The sequence below is a fragment of the Lontra canadensis genome, unplaced genomic scaffold (genome assembly GCF_010015895.1).
Source record: "Lontra canadensis isolate GAN:19392208 unplaced genomic scaffold, GSC_riverotter_1.0 scaffold38, whole genome shotgun sequence".
In the NCBI taxonomy this organism is placed as follows: domain Eukaryota; kingdom Metazoa; phylum Chordata; class Mammalia; order Carnivora; family Mustelidae; genus Lontra; species Lontra canadensis.
In genome coordinates, this window is record NW_022631032.1 from 17500751 (window position 1) to 17516691 (window position 15941).

The window sequence follows — 15941 nt, forward strand, 5'->3', positions numbered from 1 at the left end:
TAGCGAAATCAAAGAAACACATCAACAATAATACAATAATAGTAGGGGACTTGAACACTCCCCTCACTGAAATGGACAGATCATCCAAGCAAAAGATCAACAAGGAAATAAAGGCCTTAAATGACACACTGGACCAGATGGATATCACAGATCTATTCAGAACATTTCATCCCAAAGCAACAGAATACACATTCTTCTCTAGTGCACATGGAACATTCTCCAGAATAGATCACATCCTTGGTCCTAAATCAGGTCTCAACCGGTATCAAAAGATTGGGATCATTCCCTGCATATTTTCAGACCACAATGCTCTGAAGCTAGAACTCAATCACAAGAGGAAATTTGGAAAGAACCCAAATACATGGAGACTAAACAGCATCCTTCTAAAGAATCAATGGGTCAACCAGGAAATTAAAGAAGAATTGAAAAAATTCATGGAAACAAATGATAATGAAAACACAACGATTCAAAATCTGTGGGACACAATAAAGGCAGTCCTGAGAGGAAAATATATAGCGGTACAAGCCTTTCTCAAGAAACAAGAAAGGTCTCAGGTACACAACCTAACCCTACACCTAAAGGAGCTGGAGAAAGAACAAGAAAGAAACCCTAAACCCAGCAGGAGAAGAGAAATCATAAAGATCAGAGCAGAAATCAATGAAATAGAAACCAAAAAAACAATAGAACAAATCAACGAAACTAGGAGCTGGTTCTTTGAAAGAATTAATAAGATTGATAAACCCCTGGCCAGACTTATCAAAAAGAAAAGAGAGAGGACCCAAATAAGTAAAATCATGAATGAAAGAGGAGAGATCACAGCTAACACCAAAGAAATACAGACAATTATAAGAACATACTATGAACAACTCTATGCCAACAAATTTGACAATCTGGAAGAAATGGATGCATTCCTAGAGACATACAAACTACCACAACTGAACCAGGAAGAAATAGAAAGCCTGAACAGACCCATAACCAGTAAGGAGATTGAAACAGTCATCAAAACTCTCCAAACAAACAAAAGCCCAGGGCCAGACGGCTTCCCGGGGGAATTCTACCAAACATTTAAAGAAGAACTAATTCCTATTCTCCTGAAACTGTTCCAAAAAATAAAAATGGAAGGAAAACTTCCAAACTCATTTTATGAGGCCAGCATCACCTTGATCCCAAAACCAGACAAGGATCCCATCAAAAAAGAGAACTACAGACCAATATCCTTGATGAACACAGATGCAAAAATTCTCACCAAAATACTAACCAATAGGATTCAACAGTACATTAAAAGAATTATTCACCACAACCAAGTGGGATTTATTCCAGGGCTGCAAGGTTGGTTCAACATCCGCAAATCAAACAATGTGATACAACACATTAATAAAAGAAAGAACAAGAACCATTTGATACTCTCAATAGATGCTGAAAAAGCATTTGACAGAGTACAGCATCCCTTCCTGATCAAAACTCTTCAAAGTGTAGGGATAGAGGGCACATACCTCAATATTATCAAAGCCATCTATGAACAACCCACTGCAAATATCATTCTCAATGGAGAAAAACTGAAAGCTTTTCCGCTAAGGTCAGGAACACGGCAGGGATGTCCGTTCTCACCACTGCTATTCAACATAGTACTAGAAGTCCTAGCCTCAGCAGTCAGACAACAAAAGGAAATTAAAGGCATCCAAATCGGCAAAGAAGTCCAACTATCACTCTTCAGAGATGATATGATACTATATGTGGAAAACCCAAAAGACTCCACTCCAAAACTGCTAGAACTTGTACAGGAATTCAGTAAAGTGTCAGGATATAAAATCAATGCACAGAAATCAGTTGCATTTCTCTATACCAACAACAAGACAGAAGAGAGAGAAATTAAGGAGTCAATCCCATTTACAATTGCACCCAAAATTATAAGATACCTAGGAATAAACCTAACCAAAGGGGCTAAGAATCTATACACAGAAAACTATAAAGTACTCATGAAAGAAATTGAGGAAGACACAAAGAAATGGAAAAATGTTCCATGCTCCTGGATTGGAAGAATATTGTGAAAATGTCTATGCTACCTAAAGCAATCTACAAATTTAATGCAATTCCTATCAAAGTACCATCCATTTTTTTCAAAGAAATGGAACAAATAATCCTAAAATTTATATGGAACCTCGAATAGCCAAAGGAATATTGAAAAAGAAAGCCAAAGTTGGTGGCATCACAATTCCGGACTTCAAGCTCTATTACAAAGCTGTCATCATCAAGACAGCATGGTACTGGCACAAAAACAGACACATAGATCAATGGAACAGAATAGAGAGCCCAGAAATAGACCCTCAACTCTATGGTCAACTAATCTTCGACAAAGCAGGAAAGAATGTCCAAGGGAACAAAGACAGCCTCTTCAATAAATGGTGTTGGGAAAATTGGACAGCCACATGCAGAAAAATGAAATTGGATCATTTCCTTACACCACACATGAAAATAGACTCAAAATGGATGAAGGACCTCAATGTGAGAAAGGAATCCATCAAAATCCTTGAGGAGAACACAGGCAGCAACCTCTTTGACCTCAGCCGCAGCAACATCTTCCTAGGAACATCGCCAAAGGCAAGGGAAGCAAGGGCAAAAATGAACTATTGGGATTTTATCAAGATCAAAAGCTTTTGCACAGCAAAGGAAACAGTTAACAAAACCAAAAGACAACTGACAGAATGGGAGAAGATATTTGCAAACGACATATCAGATAAAGGGCTAGTGTCCAAAATCTATAAAGAACTTAGCAAACTCAACACCCAAAGAACAAAGAATCCAATCAAGAAATGGGCAAAAGGCAGGAACAGATTTTTCTGCAAAGAAGACATCTAGATGGCCAACAGACACATGAAAAAGTGCTCCATATCACTCGGCATCAGGGAAATACAAATCAAAACCACAATGAGATATCACCTCACACCAGTCAGAATGGCTAAAATTAATAAGTCAGGAAATGACAGATGCTGGCGAGGATGTGGAGAAAGGGGAACCCTCCTACACTGTTGGTGGGAATGCAAGCTGGTGCAGCCACTCTGGAAAACAGCATGGAGTTTCCTCAAAATGTTGAAAATAGAACTACCCTATGACCCAGCAATTGCACTACTGGGTATTTACCCTAAAGATACAAATGTAGTGATCCGAAGGGGCACGTGCACCCGAATGTTTATAGCAGCAATGTCTACAATAGCCAAACTATGGAAAGAACCTAGATGTCCATCAACATATGAATGGATAAAGAAGATCTGGTATATATACACAATGGAATACTATGCAGCCATCAAAAGAAATGAAATCTTGCCATTTGTGACGACGTGGATAGAACTAGATAGAGGGTATCATGCTTAGCGAAATAAGTCAATCGGAGAAAGACAACTATCATATGATCTCCCTGATATGAGGGAGAGGAGATGCAACATGGGGGGTTAAGGGGGTAGGAGAAAAGTAAATGAAACAAGATGGGATTGGGAGGGAGACAAACCATAAGTGACTCTTAATCTCACAAAACAAACTGAGGGTTGATGGGGGGAAGGGGGTTGGGGGGGTTATGGACATTGGGGAGGGTATGTGCTATGGTGAGTGCTATGAAGTGTGTAAACCTGGCGATTCACAGACCTGTACCCCTGTGGATAAAAATATATGTTTATAAAAAAATAAAATACATAAAGAAAAACAAAACAAAGTTTCCCCCAAGAACCTTCCTGTAGTACCCTAACTCATTATACCTCTCCTTTCACCAGTAACTAGAGTATTTAGGACCTTTGGAATTCAACTTACTAGTTGGTTGTCTATGACCTTGTAAACTCTTTTAATTCAGTGGTCCCCAAACACTGGTGTGCATAAGAGTCCCCTGGAAGTTGTAAACAGATTGCTGGGCTCCACTGGGGGGCTTCTAATTCAGGAGGTTAGGGATGGGGCCCAAGAACGTGTATTTCTAACAAGTCCCCAGGAGCTGCTGTTGCTGCCGCTGCTCTAGGAACTGCGGGATTTACTGGCATAGCTCAATGTTTGCTAGCTACTAGAAACTGGGCAAATTACAGAGATGTTCCTCATCCATGGTATCACTTCAAAGGATGATGGAAAGAACTGAAATAATGTCTTTTAAGTGTTTTGTAGTCCTGGTGCATAAAAAGAGCTCAATACATGGGAGCTATTATTTCTAGCAGAAAAAAGACAAACTTCCTGGGGATTACCTATATAACAAAGGCAACAGCTAGACTGCCCCTTAACAAAGCTCTGGGTGCTTGGCTTATTGGAAAGCCTGCCATATCCCTTGCCAGGGCCTGAAAAAGGAACTTACACCAATTTTTACTCACCCACTAATGTAAGTCTTTATCCAGGAAGGGCAATTGAGAATAATATTTCCCATGTTTATAAGACCTCTCTCAAAGCTAAACACCTGTGATTCATTCAAATCTCTATTAAAAAGCCAAGTTTCCACCTTATCGTAAATTCTAGTAACTGTGATAAATAGCAAAATATCCTATAGTTTGTCCCAAGTTGTCTTATCCTTGTTCTTCATTAGGAAAAAAAAAAAAAAAAGAGGGGCGCCTGGGTGGCTCAGTGGGTTAAAGCCTCTGCCTTCGGCTCAGGTCATGATCCCAGGGTCCTGGGATCGAGCCCCGCATCGGGCTCTCTGCTCAGCAGGGAGCCTGCTTCCTCCTCTCTCTCTCTCTCTGCCTGCCTCTCTGCCTACTTGTGATCTCTGTCAAATAAATAAATAAAATCTTTAAAAAAAAAAAGAATAGAATTTTAGGCTTCAGGAATAATTTATAATTACAAGACCAGCTCTGACTACCTTTGTTGGCAAGGATATCTGAAAAGAAGACCCAAGTTTGCAGAATTCTGGGCAATCCTGTTATCTGTTGACAGTTTTTTTTGTTTTGTTTTGTTTTTGTTTTGTCTTTTTTTTTCAATCTGTTATGACACTGATGCTATATGATGACTGTGGTAAATTCTAGAAACTCTTAGTCATAAGAAATCAGTACATGGATAGGCTTCAAATTTGCCTGATAGTGCTATTTTCCCCCATATCTGTGTCAGTCAGGGTTCACTCAGAGAATTGCTGGGAGAAGTATAAATAATAATGGCTGTTTTAAAGGAATGTGGACTTACACAATCATGAGAGCCAGTTAAACAGTTTATACAGAGCTGTTGTCTCCACGTCTGGGACTGGGGCCTGAATCAGCAGGGCTGGCTGGCAAAAGTAAAGACAGATGTGAAGTGGGAGAAAACAGGACAAGCTGGAATACTCAGGTAGAGCAGGAAAGCACAAAGACGAATGGAACCGGGTGGGTCTCTCATGGCCTCCCAGCCTCCGTCTTCAGTGATACAAGCAACCTGAGGCAAAGTTGGTGCCCTTTGTCAGAGAGCTAAACACACAGCTGGCACAGGAGTTGGAGAAGCCATAGAGGAGACTCAGCAGAAGCCAAGACATACGGGCAGGGCTGCTACCCCTCCCCAGCCAGAGGAAAGCAACCCTGAGCACCAGCGGCCACAGCGACGACAGGCAATGCAAACCAACCTTCCGAGCATTAAAGACAATATGGCCACTGATTCATATCTGCCTTCCAAGTTTCACACAAAGTGTCTCACTATGCAGAAAAGAAAACTCTGGAAAATGTCATTCCAACTTAGACAAGTTGACACAATACACACCCACCACATCACCTGGTAGTGTGGCCAGAAGACAGAATCTCTTGAAGGTGAGCCCCCTTGCTCCAGCTCAGAAACGTTCGAAGCCCAAGAATCAGGTGGTCACACTGGAGACCAAGCCTGCCTCAGAAGGTGTAATTCATTTCGGGTTTCGTGCCAGTTAGTCAAGGGAGACAACTCAGAATGGATTCCCGACGAGCTGGTCCTTCAGAGCAAGATGAGAAACAGAATCTAGACTCAGAAACTGGGCTGCATAAAAATCCCCCAGTATGTGGTAAACACACAGATTTCCCTCTTGACCCTGGCACAGCAGGTCTGGAAAGACTCCTGAGTATCTGTGTTTCAACTAACACCCAAAGCGATTCTCACACAGGTGGGCCTTAGTCCACACTTAAGACTTGGAAATTCCCAAACCTATCCAGTCTGCAAAAGTCAGTGGCTGCGGGTTATTTTAATTGAGGGAACATCAGAGAATATCTTTATAGAAAGGCAGCAGTGGGAAATAAAAACCTTCTATTTATTTTAGCATGATGTTCTAAAGGTTATTTTAAAATTCTATTTATTGAGGACTTATAAATGTTACTTGCTCTATTAATAAAGAACTTGCCGTTTGCCACAGCACATGCTCCACTCTGCCTTATCTAACAGCCCCCACGCCTTACCCACCTCAAAGCCGCCAAGATGTGCTAGCGCCACCTAAAGATCACTATGAGCACATGCTGAAGTGCAAAGCAGGGCATCTTCCCGTGGATGTCACAGTGTGACCGTTGTAGTGAACGCAGCAAATAAGAAACTGAACTTGGGGAGTAGCGAATGATCTGGGTTTGACTTTCTAGTCATAAATAGTGGTGAGAATTTGCATGTGTCCTTCCTTGACCGCTTGAGAGAATAGAAAGAACACGGACTTCAGAATTTGGCAGACTTGGTTTAAATCCGTTTCATCCCCTAAATGCCATGCCTAGATTTTATGCCTGACTTCACATGTTGGCTCACCAGCTTCATGCAGGTGTAAAGTGATGACAGCTTGCCTCGGCTGCACTGATTTATCTCCTTGGGTGTTTCCCAAGGCTTCTCTAAGGCAGAGGATGCTTGGGACAACTATGGGAGCCTCTCAGTCTTCACACATAGGAACCATGCCTGAAGTAACCTTAACCACAGGGAGCAGAGCACATAGCAGACTCTCCATTTTTCCTACTCATGCAGACACTTCCAAGTATATTCTACCCAGCTTCCCAGAAGATTCCCCGAGAAAGTTATAGGGAGCCCCTGTTGCCCAGAGTGATGTCCCAGTCAAGAACACCCGCCCTTGCATTCGTGTTTCTTCCTTGCATTCATATTCCCTGAGCTCACTTGCCAAAATAAACTACCTGCACACATGTCCTTGTCTCATATTCTGCTTTCTTGGGAAACTCAGACTAAGACAAAGCATAACGTTAGGCAATTTATTTATCCTATACAGACCCGGGTTTTCTCAGCTGCAGTAAGATTATTGCAAGATACAAGAGCTTCACAAGGACATTGTAAGAAGTAAGTGAATTCCTGTAGGAAGAACCCTTTTACAATGTCTCATCTATAACAGAACTCCATTTCCTGGGGGCTCTCCCTGCTACCCGGTAACTTCTCAGGAGGGGCAGTTTCTTCTTCACACTGGGCTGTCACCACCAGCATCATGTGCCTCATCACCACAGCTCCCACAATTATCACTCAGCCCCCCAGACCACATACCATCACCATGAGCACCACCAAGACCATGATCATCACCATGACCATCACCATCACTACCGCTGTCACCTGTCACACTCCCACATCCACCATAGGTATCACGGTCATCCTCATTCATACTACCTTGCATACCACCATCACCAGCATCATCACCTCTATGCCACCATCACTACATCCTGTAGGTCATTGAGCAGGAATGCTCTAGTCCAGGTCAAACTGATTCCCTTCAGCTAGAGAAAACAGTTCACATGTCTCTGTTATACTGTATATGTCTCCACAAAACCAGCTAATGTCAACACTTCCGGTTATTCCAGAAGAAAAATTTTTTGGCTAATTGAATCTCACAACAGGGACATCTGAATGGCTCAGTCATTAAGCGTTTGCCTTCACAGCTCAGATTGTGATCCCAGATCCTGGGATTGAGCCCCGCATCAGGCTCCCTGCTTCTTCCTCTCCCACTCCCTCTGATTGTGTTCCCTCTCTCACTGTGTCTCCCTCTGTTAAACAAATAAATAAAATCCTTTTTAAAAAATAAATATCAACAGAGTTATCACCTGGCTAAACATATATCTGCCATATGATTGGGTACCTTCTAGGAGTTGGATACAAAGAGGAAAGGATGGAAATCTCATAGTAAAATCGCTGGAGTCAGCAATCGCACTACTGGGTATTTACCCTAAAGATACAAATATAGTGATCCAAAGGGGCACAGGCACCTGAATACTTATAGCAGCAATGTCCACAATAGCCAAACTATGGAAAGAACCTAGATGTCCACAAACAGTTGAATGGATAAAGAAGATGTGGTATATACATACAATGGAATACTAAGCAGCCATCAAAAGAAGTGAAATCTTGCCATTTGCAACTATGTGGATTGAACTAGAGGGTATTATGCTGAGTGAAATAAGTCAATCAGAGAAAGACAATTGCCATGTGATCTCTCGGATATGAGGAATTTGAGAGGCAGGGCAGAAGGTTGTAGGTAGGGGGTAAGGAAGGAAAAAAATGAGACAAGATGGGATCGGGAGAGAGACAAACCATAGGAGACTCTTAATCTCACAAAACAAACTGAGGGTTGCTGGTATGTGGAGGGGTAGGGATAGGGTGGCTGGGTGATGGACATTGGGGAGAGTATGGGCTATGGCAAGTGCTGTGAAATGTGTAAGTCTGATGATTCACAGACCTGTACCCCTGGAGCAAATAATACATAATATGTTAATAAGAATGATTTTAAAAAAGAAAAAAATTGCTGGAGTCAGATGAACTGGATTTTTAAATAACCTTTATTTTTTAGAGTTGTTTTAGGGTCACAGCAAAATTAAGCAAGAAAGTACAGAGAATTTCTACACGTCTCCTGCTCCCATATGCACAACCTTCCCTACTATCAATATCTCAAAGTGGTATATTTGTTACAATCTGTGAACCAGCACTGACACACCATTACCACTCAAATTCCATAGTTTAATTAGGGTTCATCCTTGGTGTTGTATATTCGACAGCTTTGGAAAAAATGCATAAAAGACATGTATCCACCATTATAGTGTCTTGCAGAGTAGTCTGTCCTCAAAATCCTCTATGCTTAACCTGTTCATCCTTTCTTCCCCCAACTCCTAGCAACCACAGATCTTTTTACTGACTCCATAGTTTTCCCTTTTCCAGAATGTGACACTGTTGGGTCAGGTAGTATAAAGCCTTTTCAGATAGGCTTCTTTCACTTAGTAATATGCATTTCAGGTTCCCCCATGTCATTTCCGGCTTGAGAGCTCATTGATTTGCTGTGATAAATGACATTCTATTGCCTGGATATAGCCCAGTTTTTCCATTCACGTGCTGAAGGACATTTTGGTTGCTTCCAATTTTTGGCAATTGTGAATAAAGCTGCTATAAACATCTATGTGCAGGTTTTTGTGAAGATACAAGTTTTTAGCTCTTCTGGGTCAATACCAAGGAGCATGATTGCTGGATCATAAGGTGACAGTATGTCTAGTTTTATAAGCAACTTCCACACTGTCTTCCAAAGTGGCTGTACCATTTTCTATTCCCAGCAATGATGAATGAGGAGAGTTCCTGTTACTCCATATCGTAGCCAGCATTTGGTGTTGTCAGTGTTCTGGGCTTTTGCCATGCAAATAGATGTAGTACAGTCTCACTGTTGTTTAATTTGCCATTCCCTAATAACATGGTGTCAAGCATCTTTTCATATGCTTCTTTGCCATCTGAATCTCTTCTTTGGTGAGGTTCTGTTCAGATCTTTTGTCCACTTTTTAATCAGATAGCTTATTTTCCTCGTTATTAAGTTTTAAGTGTTCTTTGTGTATTTGGATAACTGTCCTTTATCAGATGTGTCCTTTGCAAATATTTTCTCCCAGGGTGTGGTTTGTGTTTTCATTCTCTGGTGATGCACTGGATTATAACCCTAATTATGTTAGTAAAAAAAAAAAAACCTACTATAAATACTATCAATAAACTATAAAAACCTTACAATTAATTTTTTTCTTTCATTCAGTCAGTATTATAGTACTGTTATGTGCAAGTGTCTATGAGGCACTGGCAAACAAGACTGTGGGCCTTTCAGAGTTTTCTGAGTATCAGAGACTGACACATAAAAAGGGAATTGCGATGCAGTGGGGCCAGATCCATGACTGGGGAAGGTGAGGAAAGCCGATCCAGGTGGAGATGAAGAGGGCTCAGGGAAGGGTTCTTGAGGGAGATGACCTAAAGAAAGAGAAGCTAGCCAGGTATAGTTGGGAAGAGGTGGTAACAAGAATTCTGGAAGTTATTAAAGGTTAGTATTTAACCCAGTCACAGGACTGACCACAGCTGTAGGATAGTGTGCAAGGGGGCATTGGGGAGGTGTAGAGTAAGACAAACTGGCCAGATCACAGAGGGAGCATATGCTACACTAAGGATGTGGGAATCGGTTTCTCTACATAAATGGGGTCCCTAAAAACATTTCCCCCCCTGGGGAAAATAGCCTTGGAACAAAGCCAGCGCAAACCAGATGAATGTTTCACAAAAGAAGAAAGTGCTTATTAGCATCTACTTTTCTGGAAGATTCTCTCCACCAAGAACTTAAAGAGAGAGCGTGGGGTTTGAGGGTATTAATATCAGCTTCTTAGCTACTTCCCACATATGTTTTGGTGAGACATGTTGAAGTCATCCTCCTCCGTGGGCAGACATGTAAGGGAATGCCTATATCTGGTACTTTTTTAAACAACTTTCTTCCTCCCCAAATCCGCGAGCAAAGATAGCCAGAACCTTGGTCGCCACTGCCTCCTATATAAATATCTCGGCTCACAGGCTCTGACCTTGGAGTCATAAGGAAGGCAGTGCTGCTAAGACTAAACCCAACCAGCATTTCCAAGAATGAACCTCTTGGCATAACCTTGAAGGTGAACTTGTGCATCACTGGCCCCCAAAGTGAAATTTTCTTTACATGCAAGAGCGATGTTTCTCCTTTTAATCCATGTTTAACCTACTCCAGACAGCCCTGAGGCTGAGCAGTTTTAATAGCTTCTTGGGGAGGGATTCTGTGGGATTAAACAAAACAGCCGATTCAACAAAATCTTTGTCTAGGTTCCACCCTTCTCCTGACTCACAACCATCCCTCACTCCTGCTCCCTGGTCTTGCAATTCCTAATAACATAGCAGCCTGCTCCTGGGGAACCCAAGCTAAGGCATTTGGTATTCACATAGCATTTAGGTGTACTGAGCAGTATGTAAAAGTCCTCCTTGTATACGCCCCCCCACCCAGAGGTGATCACTTTCACTAGTTTTGTATGCATCCTTCCAGTCTCTTCTTTATGCATTTCTGCATACATATTTACTTGTGTATATATACATATATACAAATAAATGTTTACATATACAGAAATATATCTTTATATTAAATCGTACTATTAACATTATTTTGAGTGCTTTGTTTTGTTTTGACTTAGCAAAGGTATCTTCCCAGAATATTCAAATGTGTCAAAGAATAACTCATACAGGGATCCCTGGGTGGCTCAGTCAGTTGAGGGCCTTCCCTGGGCTCAGGTCATGATCCCAGGATCCTAGAATCAAGTCCCACGTTGGGCTCCTTGCACAGTGGGGAGAATGCTTCTCCCGCTGCCTCTGCCTGCCACTCCCCTTGCTTGTGCAAGCTCTCTCTCTCTGACAAATAAATATAAAAAATCTTTGAAAAAAAAAACAGTAACTGATAAATATAGTTAGCCATCTTCACAGTCTTTGGTTGTTTGACATGTAAATTGTTTGCTCATGTTATAGGGAGTTGGTGAAATGAATGAAGGAACAAAAACAAAAACAGGATTTATAAGAGATGGGAGACTACAAAACTTACAATGGATCTTCTTTGCACATTTTCGGGGGCAGGGAAGAAATAACTGTCTGGAAACTGGCAAGGAAGCCAGAACAGCATTCTGTACTGGAATACGCTGACCAGGCATAAGAAGGAACACATTTTCAGTAGTTCGTGGATTCTCCAGAAAATCCTAAGAGTTGTGGTGGAGCCTCATGACAGGCCATCCCTGGGGACGGTCCACAAGGACATACCATCACACCTCCACCTGGGGCCAGGTCTGTGGCATGCACCACAGTAAAATTTGTCCAATGTTAGGGACCCAAAGCTACTCGGTCAAATGCCCTCATCCTGCACTATGCCAGCCCACCCACATGGAAAGCTGGGACAGACCCAGAGATAGGGCAAGCTCCAGAAGGCTCTGGTCTGCACAGAGGCCCCTGCTCATGTTGAATTCCTCACCTCCCTTCCTAAAAATGGCCTCACATCAGAGCAGCCAAATAAAGAAGCAGCAAGAGGTTTGAAATTCAGGCTTGCAGAGGGCTTCTGGGATTAGCACTGGCCTGGGAGGCTGTAGTCAGAAAAGAAAATATTACTGTTAGTAGTAGTCTATTACTCTGTGTCAAGCTGCTAGCCTCATAGTGGAAATTTAGTATGTCAGAGAACAAATACTAAGAATTCTGTGACCAGATATTGTGGATTAGAACAAAGTGACTGGAACAGTTCACACTAGTGAACAGAATGTGCGTAAGCCAGCAACAGTTCAGAGGGCATTTGATCATTGCTAAGGGAGAGTAAGTCAGGGGCTGGGAGAGCCAGAGGGACAGCATCTCGTCAGCCTGGGGAGTCTCACACCTGTTCCAGAGGAGGGCAGAGAAGAGCAAAGCACAGAGGGAGAGGGATGTTTCAGGCTCAGGGTGAGGCAGGAGTATGGAGCCCAGGGCGCAGGGGGCATTACCACCCATTGGTGTGGCTGTGGGGAAGTGATGGGAATGAGACACGAATGAGGCGGCACTCCTCACACTTTGGCTGAATTGGGCTCACCTGGGGCTGGGAGGCTGCTCACCCCACAGTGCTGGGCTCTACCCCCAGGGCTTCTGATTCTGCAGGTCTGGGCAGGGAGGGCCCTTGGATGTGCATTTCTACCAGGTTCCCGGGTGCTGCTGCTGCTGGTGATGCTGGTGCAGAGACCACACTTTGAGAACCACTGGTCTAGATTAAAAAGGGGACATGGGAGGCTGTTCCCAGCCAAGACTCTTGACCATGGCTCCATGGCCTCATGGCCTTGAACTTCTGGTGCTCAGGGACAGCGTGTGTCATGCAATGATGACAAGACAGGGGTGAGCCCCATGTCTGCTGTGCTGGCTCCATGTTCTTGAACTTTCCTTCCTTCCTAGTCTCTTCCTCTGCAACCCTTCAGGCTTTTCTGCTCTTGGTCCTACAGCGCGTTTGAATGCTGTTCTTCCAGACCCCTCTGCCTCACCTGTCTTATAAGGAGACAAAGCTTTCATGAGTTATCTGGTTGCCAGCAGATAACCCTAAAGGGCTCCCATGCTCCCTCCAGATTCCATCCCTGATGCCTGAATTCCTATTGAAACTGCCCAATTTCAGTGACCTCCTTTCCTCCCCACTTAATGGGAAAATGGAGTAATTTCCCTACCCACAAACACTGCCCTGTGATTTCCCACATGGGAAAAGCAAAAATAACTGTTGGTCCTTGGTTTCTTGGTCATATTGTCTCAGTCCGATAAGGGACCCATTTTTCATGTCACTGACAGATTGAGGACATTAAAATTAGAAACTAAGAGAGAAGATTCTAGGGAAAGAAAACACAAGATGAACTTTGTTTTCTAACAGGTATAATTACTTTGGCCCATTTGAAACATTGGGTTCAACCACATAAAACTTCTGTTTTTCAAGGTCTGAATAGTCAAATATTTGTGCTTTTGTCTGGTTCAACATAATTATATATTCTGATTGTATAAATATATAATTCTATATACATATTAATTGTTCATTAATACTGTATATATGTTATATATCCTAACTTCATATATTCCTAATTATATGTATATTTAATAGATACTAGTTATATATATACACACCTTAATTATATAAGAAACCGTAAATGTAGGGCACCTGGGTGGCTCAGTTGTTAAGCATCTGCCTTCAGCTCAGATCATGAGCCCAGGATCCTGGAATCAAGCCCCACATCACGCCTCCTGCTCAGAGGAAAGCCTGCTCTTCCCTCTCTCACTTCCCCTGCTTGTGTTCCCTCTCTTGCCGTGCCTCTCTCCGCCAAATAAATAAATAAAACCCTAAAAAAAAGAAACTGTAAATGTATTTTGATTATACCTACATATTCTTTTTTATATCCTAATCATGTGTATATCCAAACTGTATATACACATATTCATTACATATATCCTGATTATGTGTCTTCTAATTTTAAACATTTTTATTATATGTGCATGTGTATATATGTTTAGATAAAGATACACACACTAGGATATATGTAAAATTACAATGTAGTTATATCATTAAAGAAATGCACACACATTCATAGCAAACAGAAGTCAAATTCTGGCTTGTAAAAAAAAAAATCAGGACTGTGGTGTTTGGTTTCTCTGGTTGGTTACGCAGGATGTATGCGGATTTCTGAGAGCAGACCACCACCTTGTGTCTTTTTGAGAAACTACGTGTCTCCTAGCCTCCTACTCTAGAAGGGACTTAAGGTCACTGGTCCATTTAATAAACATTTAACACCTACTATGAACCTAGCACTAGGATGGATTTCCAAGCAACAATTTCTAGTCTGAAGCTTCTCCGGAATTCTTCGGAGAGCATGAGCTCCATTCCCCAGGCAAAGAATGTCAGTGTGAGAAGCAGGCTGTGTGCAGGAAGCAAGTAGAATGGCATGTGTTCCACATCCCTGAAGCAGTCACTGCTGGGCTCCAGACAGCTTCTCCAAGAAGAGAATATGGGCCTAGTAGTCTCTCCCAAGAGAATCTAGAAATTCAAATGTTGGTGTAGAAAAATCCAACTTGTAAAAAACACAACTAATTCTGGGATACCTGGACGGTTCAGTCGGTTAAGTGTCTTGACTTCAGCTCTGGTCATGACCCCAGGACCCTGGGATCAAACCCCGAGTGGGGCTCTCTGCTCAGCAAGGAATCTGCTTCTCCCTCTGCCTTCTGCTATCCCTGCTAGTGTTCGCTCTCTCTTTCTCTGACAAATAAATAAAATCTTAAAAATCAAATAAAATTTTAAAAAAGCAGTCTACTTATTTCTAAACCCCATCAGCCAACATTATGCATCTGCAAGCTACATTCGACTCACATCCTGCCAGATTCAAGCCCCTGGTTTGCATTTTTGATCCCTTTCCATCATTCTGGTGGGGCCTCTAGAATGAGAGGAGGTGAATGTTGCCTCCTGGGGATGCAGTGGTAAGCAAATACAGACATAGACCTCCTCTCAGGAGGCTCCAGAAATGGCAAGTCCTCACATTCACATTGCTGAGGGTTTTCTAGACTGGTAAAAAGTACACCGGTCCAACGCACCTACAGACCTTGCTCTGGAACAACCTGGCAGTCTGCCAGCTCTGAATTTTTGCAAGTCACATAATAGAGACTAGGTGGTTAAGAGGAATAGAACTCCCGCCCCTTATCAAAGAGCTAATATCTCCTTAATTACATTTCACCATTTGAGGTGGATGTTAAATTGGTAGAGGAAAAAGTGCATGAAGGTAGAGATCAACCATACCCCTATTCACTGTGCCTGGTACCAAGAGAGTTCAGAACTAATAAAACTAAATTAGAACCCACTAGAATGACTCAAATTGAGAAGGCTGACAATAGGAAGCATCACTGAGAATGTGGAAGAACTGGAATGTTCATACATTGCTGGGGGCTGTTGTTGGAGGTTCCCAACCCTCTCTGGACCTTCCCTGGTATGATCCAAAACCAATTCTGTATACAGAGGGCTGGGAGAGACCAAAGAAAGAGGCAGGCCACTCCAGGCTGGTAGGTGGCTGTTTCGATAACAGCAAAGGGAATTTACATACAAGGCTTGTCTTGGGTGTCTTGGGCAGCAGCAAGACAATGGATCCCCCAAACCCACCCTCAAATCTTAAAAGCTTATAAAGAGGTGCTAACTGGGCCCGGTTACCTATACTGTGCAGATTTTTTTAATACCACATCATCATCTTAGGGCTTTGTCCTTGGAGCAGTCTCTGGGAACAGAA